At 45.8% G+C, this 6,154-nt stretch overlaps 1 non-coding gene across 1 annotated transcript; it reads left to right on the forward strand.

Annotated features, from left to right (window-relative positions):
* The first annotated feature begins 5,500 nt into the window (after positions 1–5,500).
* Positions 5,501–5,647, forward strand: LOC142423513 (U4 spliceosomal RNA). Its single transcript, XR_012779145.1, has one exon. It is a non-coding gene; the product is annotated as a U4 spliceosomal RNA (small nuclear RNA).
* Positions 5,648–6,154: the final 507 nt, after the last annotated feature.

Consider the following 6,154-nt stretch of genomic DNA (forward strand, 5'->3'; position numbering starts at 1 on the left):
ATCTGCAAGCCTCACTATATATACCCATTGGAAAATATACACTTGTTCTCAGTCTTGACATGGGACAAGGTTAGGAGCCCTGGTGCCCCGCTGTCTGTCTGTCTTTAACATTTTCCATAATCACAAAGCCCCTCCTGGGGTCCCATTCGAGTGCTGGGAACCCCCTCACCCCAACAGGGAATGCTACAAGCCCAACATCCTAATGTCATCCAAGGGTTTTCTGCGATCATGGATAAAAAGAACATGGGGTGGGGTAACAGTCGCAGAGCATGATTGGTGGCAGATCAATACATCACAGTCACAAGTGGGATTATAGGAATAGGACCACATGCACTATGTTAAAGAGTTTATAAGACTGGTTCAGGGCTTTCCAACCAAGGCAGGGCATAATTCATGACTCTGTGCCCCTAGCATGGCAGCCTCCCTGGAAGATACCCCCCCTCCTTGGGCTGGTCACTTTCCAGTGTTCTCTGAGGACAAGACTGTTGATAGCCCCGATTAACAGTCAGAGGAATTCAGTGGAGGCTTAATCCACATGAAAAACAACCTCACTGTCCTCAAGTCGACTCCTACTTGCAGCGACCCCCCTGTAGGACAGAGTAGAACTGCCCCTGGGGGCTTCCAGACTCCGTTTTTTTGCAGAAAGCTACCCCTCCCCCATTCTATATGGGGGCTCTGCCCATGGACTTGGGGTGTTCATTGCCATCTGTAGCTTTTTGCAAACGGGGTGCCCAGAATGTAAGTTCTAATACAGGTCTCCGATGATGATCCCCTCACCCCCCTCCCATGCCCCACTGCCAAGGACAGCCTTCAGCAACTAGCCTCAGCACTGGCGAGTTTCTTGTGTCCCGAGATGAGAGCACCACTTGCTAAAACTGCTGTGTCAGTTTCGACTCAGAGCACCCCTGCGCCCAACAGAAAGAAACTGTCCAGTGCTGCCCCCACCTCACCACCACGGAGGACGGCCGCCATTGTAGGCACCCATCTCTTTGAGGGCCTTTCTTCCTCTTTCTAAGTCCAGAAGTGGTTCGTTGTCCCCCGTTGTCGGTCGGTCTGTGCCGCTATGGGGGCTGGGGTGGCTGTGATGCTGGAAGCAATGCTCCCATTACTTCTGGCTTCTCAGGAGCCCTCTGAAGCCCTTTCCTCTCATGTGACTTTCTACCCACTGCACCCCAGTCATCTCCATCACCTGAGTGGGAGGCAGGAGACAGCATACACGTGACTGGTGGGGCCCGCTCTTCCTTTTAGCATCTTCTCTTACATTGAGATGGAGTCTTGGCGTTGGGGGCCTTGGTGAGGAAAATGTTCAGTGTGGCTAGTCGTACAGTAGGCCACCGATAGGCATAAGGCTCTTGTGTGCGAAAAAAGTCACCAGACTGGCCCAACTTCAGCAAATGGAGCAAGGAGTCAAGTTGTTTCTCAGTAACCATGGCATTAGTTGATAGGCACTAGAACATTCATTAGAACTCAGGCACTGGGGGTATAGGATATGGGAATCAGGGGGATTAAAAGTGGGGGGCCCAGGGAATCTGCTGGGGGGAAGGGAGACAGCTCTTCGGTACTGCTCAGGAAAGATTGTTACCCCATAGTACTCAGCCAATAAGCAATCAGGGAAAAGGTCTTGAGGACTAAGGGATAAAATGCTTTTTAAAGGAGCTGTTAGGTGCACCCCCCCTTTTTTTTTGGCCTGATTTGTCTCTGAGCTTGGGGACCTGATTTTGTAAAATTGTACAATAAAGCACCCCACACCCCAAAGCAGTGGTTCTCAACCTTCCTAATGCCGTGACCCTTTAATACAGTTCCTCATGTTGTGGTGATCCTCTAACCATAAAATTATTTTCATTGCTACTTCATCACTGTCATTTTGCTACTGTTATGAATTGGGCGACTCCTGTGAAAGGGTCTTTTGACCCTCCAAAAGGGTCACGACCCACAGGCTGAGAATGACTGCTCTAAGAGTACAGATTGGATTTTTTGTATTCCTTAGTTAAAATCCTGTAAGCTCATATGTGTTAAGGCAGTTTGCTCCAGTTCTCTCTCTGTCTCGAAATTCCTCAGGGTACAGGCCAGATCAGGGGTTTATACTGATCTGTCAGTTACCAAGAGGGACCAATACAGTGTCTTGGATTTGGACATTTTTCTTATCTTGGAAGCTTTGGAATAGAATGCCTACACCCTGGGGGAGAGAAACCATGCTGGGTTCTCTAGATAAGAAAAACCAGTGACTCATGTGTTATTGTTAGGTGTCAACCCCAAACTGAACTCACTGCCATGGAGTCAGTGGTGACTCATAGTAACCGCCTGTGGGTTTCCAAGACTGTTCCTGTCTCTGGGAATAGAAAGCCCAGTCTTTCTCCCTTGGAGCTGCTGGTGGTTTCAAACCGACAACCATACAGATCACAGTGCAACTCAGTAACCCCTATGCCATCAGGGCTCCTTGTTAGGCCCCCATATGTGTGTGTGTAGATAGATATAGATGTAGAGAGAAGTTGATATCAAGAGAATGGTTCATAGTTATGCAAGTGGGCAAGTCCAAGTCCAGGTCGGTGCCCGTCAAATGTTTTGCTGTTGGCTTTTCCTGACTCAAGTAGTTTTGGGAACTGATGAACCCCAGATCAGCTGGAAGGTGACAGACTGATGGCTGCACAGGTGAATGAATGCAAGGCAAGTCAGATGACAGGCTGTTGACTCAATTCCACCGGTCAGATACAGGTTCCAGACGCAGCAAAGTGCAAGCAAGTGTTCCCACAGTGTCCACTCATATTTAAGCAGGCCACACTCTTGAGGTAACGTCCTTTTAATTGATGACATCAGGCTATCTGTGTTATCTCACCCTAACCTTACAACTGATAGGCTGCTCATAGCAGATCCCATTACGGACGTGATCACACTGTGTTAGGTCACATCATGGGAAATTAGCAGATCTTGTGCCACACCACTGACAAGCCTGACCTGATGGAGTTGACACAAACTATCACAACCTCCCTTCCTTCCTGCCTCCTACAGACTCTTTCCTTGGGAGAAAAGAGGAGGGTGAGGCCAGGGCTTGCACCTTCTATGTTCACCTCCTGCACCCATTGCCCACTCCTCCAGATCCCATCCATTTTTTCAGACAGCGTTCCCGTTCTTCAGAGAATCCACTGGCGGGTTTGAACTGGTAACCTTGTGGTTAACAGTACCTAACCCACAGAACCTCCAGGTTGATACCCAGCCCAGAATAAAACCCCAAACCAAACTCTGTCACTGAGTCAATGCAGACTCAGTGACCCCATAGGACAGGACAGAACTGCCTCCGTGGGTGTAACTACTTCTGGGAGTAGAAAGCCCCATCTTTCTCCTGAGGAGCAGATCATGGTTTTCAACTGGTGATCCTGCAGTTAGCTAGCTTGAAACCACTGCATCACCAGGGCGCCCCAAGCCAGAGTGGATGATTTGGTTCGTGATGCTGGAAGCTATGTCACTGGGCTTTCTAATGCCAGCAGGCTCCCCCACAGGGAGCAGGTTTCAACAGAGCTTCCAGACTGAGAACAGACAAAAAGAAGCCCTCGGCCCCCACTTTGGAGGAAAAGGCTGTTGAAAACCTTATGGCTTCAAAGCATTGTCAGATACTGACAGTGGGAACCTAGAACGAAGGAAGCAGAACACTGATGGAGATACCGCCAGAAGGTCAGGTCTGAGGACGCTTGAGATGTGCCTGAAGAGGAGCGGATTTCTTGGAGGGGCGTTGACCGTGGTGAGGTGAGTCAGGTAAAGCCTCTGGGAGTGGAGCTTCTGGACCACCGTTTACTGATGGGACACGACTCAAAAATTGTTTTAATGATCGGGACTTGGATTGTACAAAGTATGAACTTAGGAAAATTGGAAGCCACCAAAAAATGAAATGGAATACATAAACAAGATCAATATCCTAGGCAATCATGAGCTGAATTAGACTAGTATTTGAATCAGAACATTTTGAGTCAGAAAATCATGATTTTCTGAGGTGTTGATGGGAAGAGATATCAGAAGTTCAAAAACAAGCAAGCAAATCAGTGTGAAGGGGTGTAGATGTAGTGGAGATAATTGGCCAGTCCCTCTCAGAAGGGCCACATGGAAGGGATGACAAATCCAGGATGTGACATAGCACTGATGAACCACATACTGTAACTATCTTCTAGTTCTTTAATATTTCCTCCCCTTACTATTATGGTTTTTGTTTTACCTCGTTAATTATGTTAGATTTGCAAATGTTCATTTCCATATTTAAGATCGTTCAGTACATGAAAGCCAAGATAGATAACCCTTCAGAAACAGTAACAGGAGTAATGGTTCCATGAGGGTATGGGAAGGAGTGGGGAGAAGGAGGGAACAGGGAGCTGTTAACATTGATGACTGTATAATCTCAATGGGACTGAATAGCAGAATTGTATATGAATGGATATATTGGATGGGTAAGATATGGCCAAAAAAAAAAAAGGGTTCCTGGGGGGTAGGGTGGGGGTAGTAGTGGATAAAGGGCAGCTGATATCAAGGAGTTCAAGAAAAAAGAAAATGCTTTGAAACTGATTGTGGTAGTAATTGTATAACACTGCTTGAGGTGTTGGAACTATGGAATGTTATGATATCTGTAAGAGCTCCCAATAACAGGGAATCCAGGGTGGATGATACCTTCAGGACCAGGGGTATGAGGGGCGATGCTGGGAGAGTGGAGGGTGAGTGGGTTGGAAAGGGGGAACTGATTACAAGGATCCACATGTGACCTCCTCCCTGGGAGATGGACGGCAGAGAAGGGGGGGAAGGGAGACTCCGGATAGGGCAAGATATGACGAAATAACAATCTATAAATTATCAAGGGCTCATGAGAGAGTGGGGAGCGGGGAGGGAGGGGAAAAAAAGAGGACCTGATGCAAAGGGCTTAAGTGGAGAGCAAATGCTTTGAAAATGATGAGGGCAAAGAATGTACGGATGTGCTTTATACAATTGATGTATGTATATGTATGGATTGTGATAAGAGTTGTATGAGCCCCTAATAAAATGTAAAAAAAAATGATTAGGGCAAAGAATATACAGATGTGCTTTATACCATTGATGTATGGATTGTGATAAGAGTTGTATGAGCCCCTAATAAAATGTTAAAAAAAAAAGAGCTCCCAATAAAAGGACTGAAAAAAAAATCATGGAAGGCAAAAACAAAAGGCATGATTTTCAATGCTAGGAATAACACAATCAAGAGGAACAACACAATAAGGAGGAAGGGTGTGGCATTCATTGTCAGAAAGGCTCTTGCTAAATCCTTCTACTTATAAAGTATAAGGCTGTCTGTGATAGGATTATATCTATTGCCCATCATGGAAATCCAAATTCAAATTTCTGCACCAACCACAAAGCTGGAGATAAATAAATTGAAGGATTCTACTAACTTCAGTTGGAAATTGATCAAACAAGATGCATGGATAATTATTGGCAATTGAAATGCAAAAGTTGGAAACGAAGGAGTGGCTGTTGGACAATATGGACTTGCAGCTTTGCACACTGGCAATGTCGTAGCCAATGAGGTTTACCCGAGGTGTGATTATTGCTAATTGAAAAAAGAAGAGAAAATATGGACTTGCTGATAGAAATGAAGCTGGATATTGCACGATAGAATTTTGCAAAACCAACGACTTGTTCATAGCAAATACTTTTTTCCAACAGCACAAACCAAACACGTGGCCTTCTCCAGATAGAATACACAGAAATAAAATGGACTGCACCTGTGGGAAGGTACGATGTAGAAGCTTGAGCTGATTTTAGCAGCAGCTAAAACCAGACCAGGGGCCACCTGTGGAACAGACCGCTCATTGCTCATATGTAAGTTCAGGATAAAGCTGAAGAAAATTAAAACGAGTCCTTGAGTCTCACACCTGCATTTCAAGAACATCTCAGGAACAGATTAGATTCAATGAACACTAGTGACAGAAGACCTGATGAGCTGTGGGAGGACATGGAGACTGTTCTTCGTGAAAACAGACAGGAAAGAATAAAAAGATCAAAGCGACTCTGAAATGTGCTCTTAATCATAGAGCAGCTAAAGCAAATGGAAGAAAGGATGAAGTCTAAGAGCTGAATTGAAAAACTCAAGGGCAGCTCAAGAAGACAAAGCCAAATATAATAAAATGTGCAAAGACCTAGACTT

The sequence above is a fragment of the Tenrec ecaudatus genome, chromosome 12 (assembly GCF_050624435.1).
Source record: "Tenrec ecaudatus isolate mTenEca1 chromosome 12, mTenEca1.hap1, whole genome shotgun sequence".
Lineage (NCBI taxonomy): Eukaryota > Metazoa > Chordata > Mammalia > Afrosoricida > Tenrecidae > Tenrec > Tenrec ecaudatus.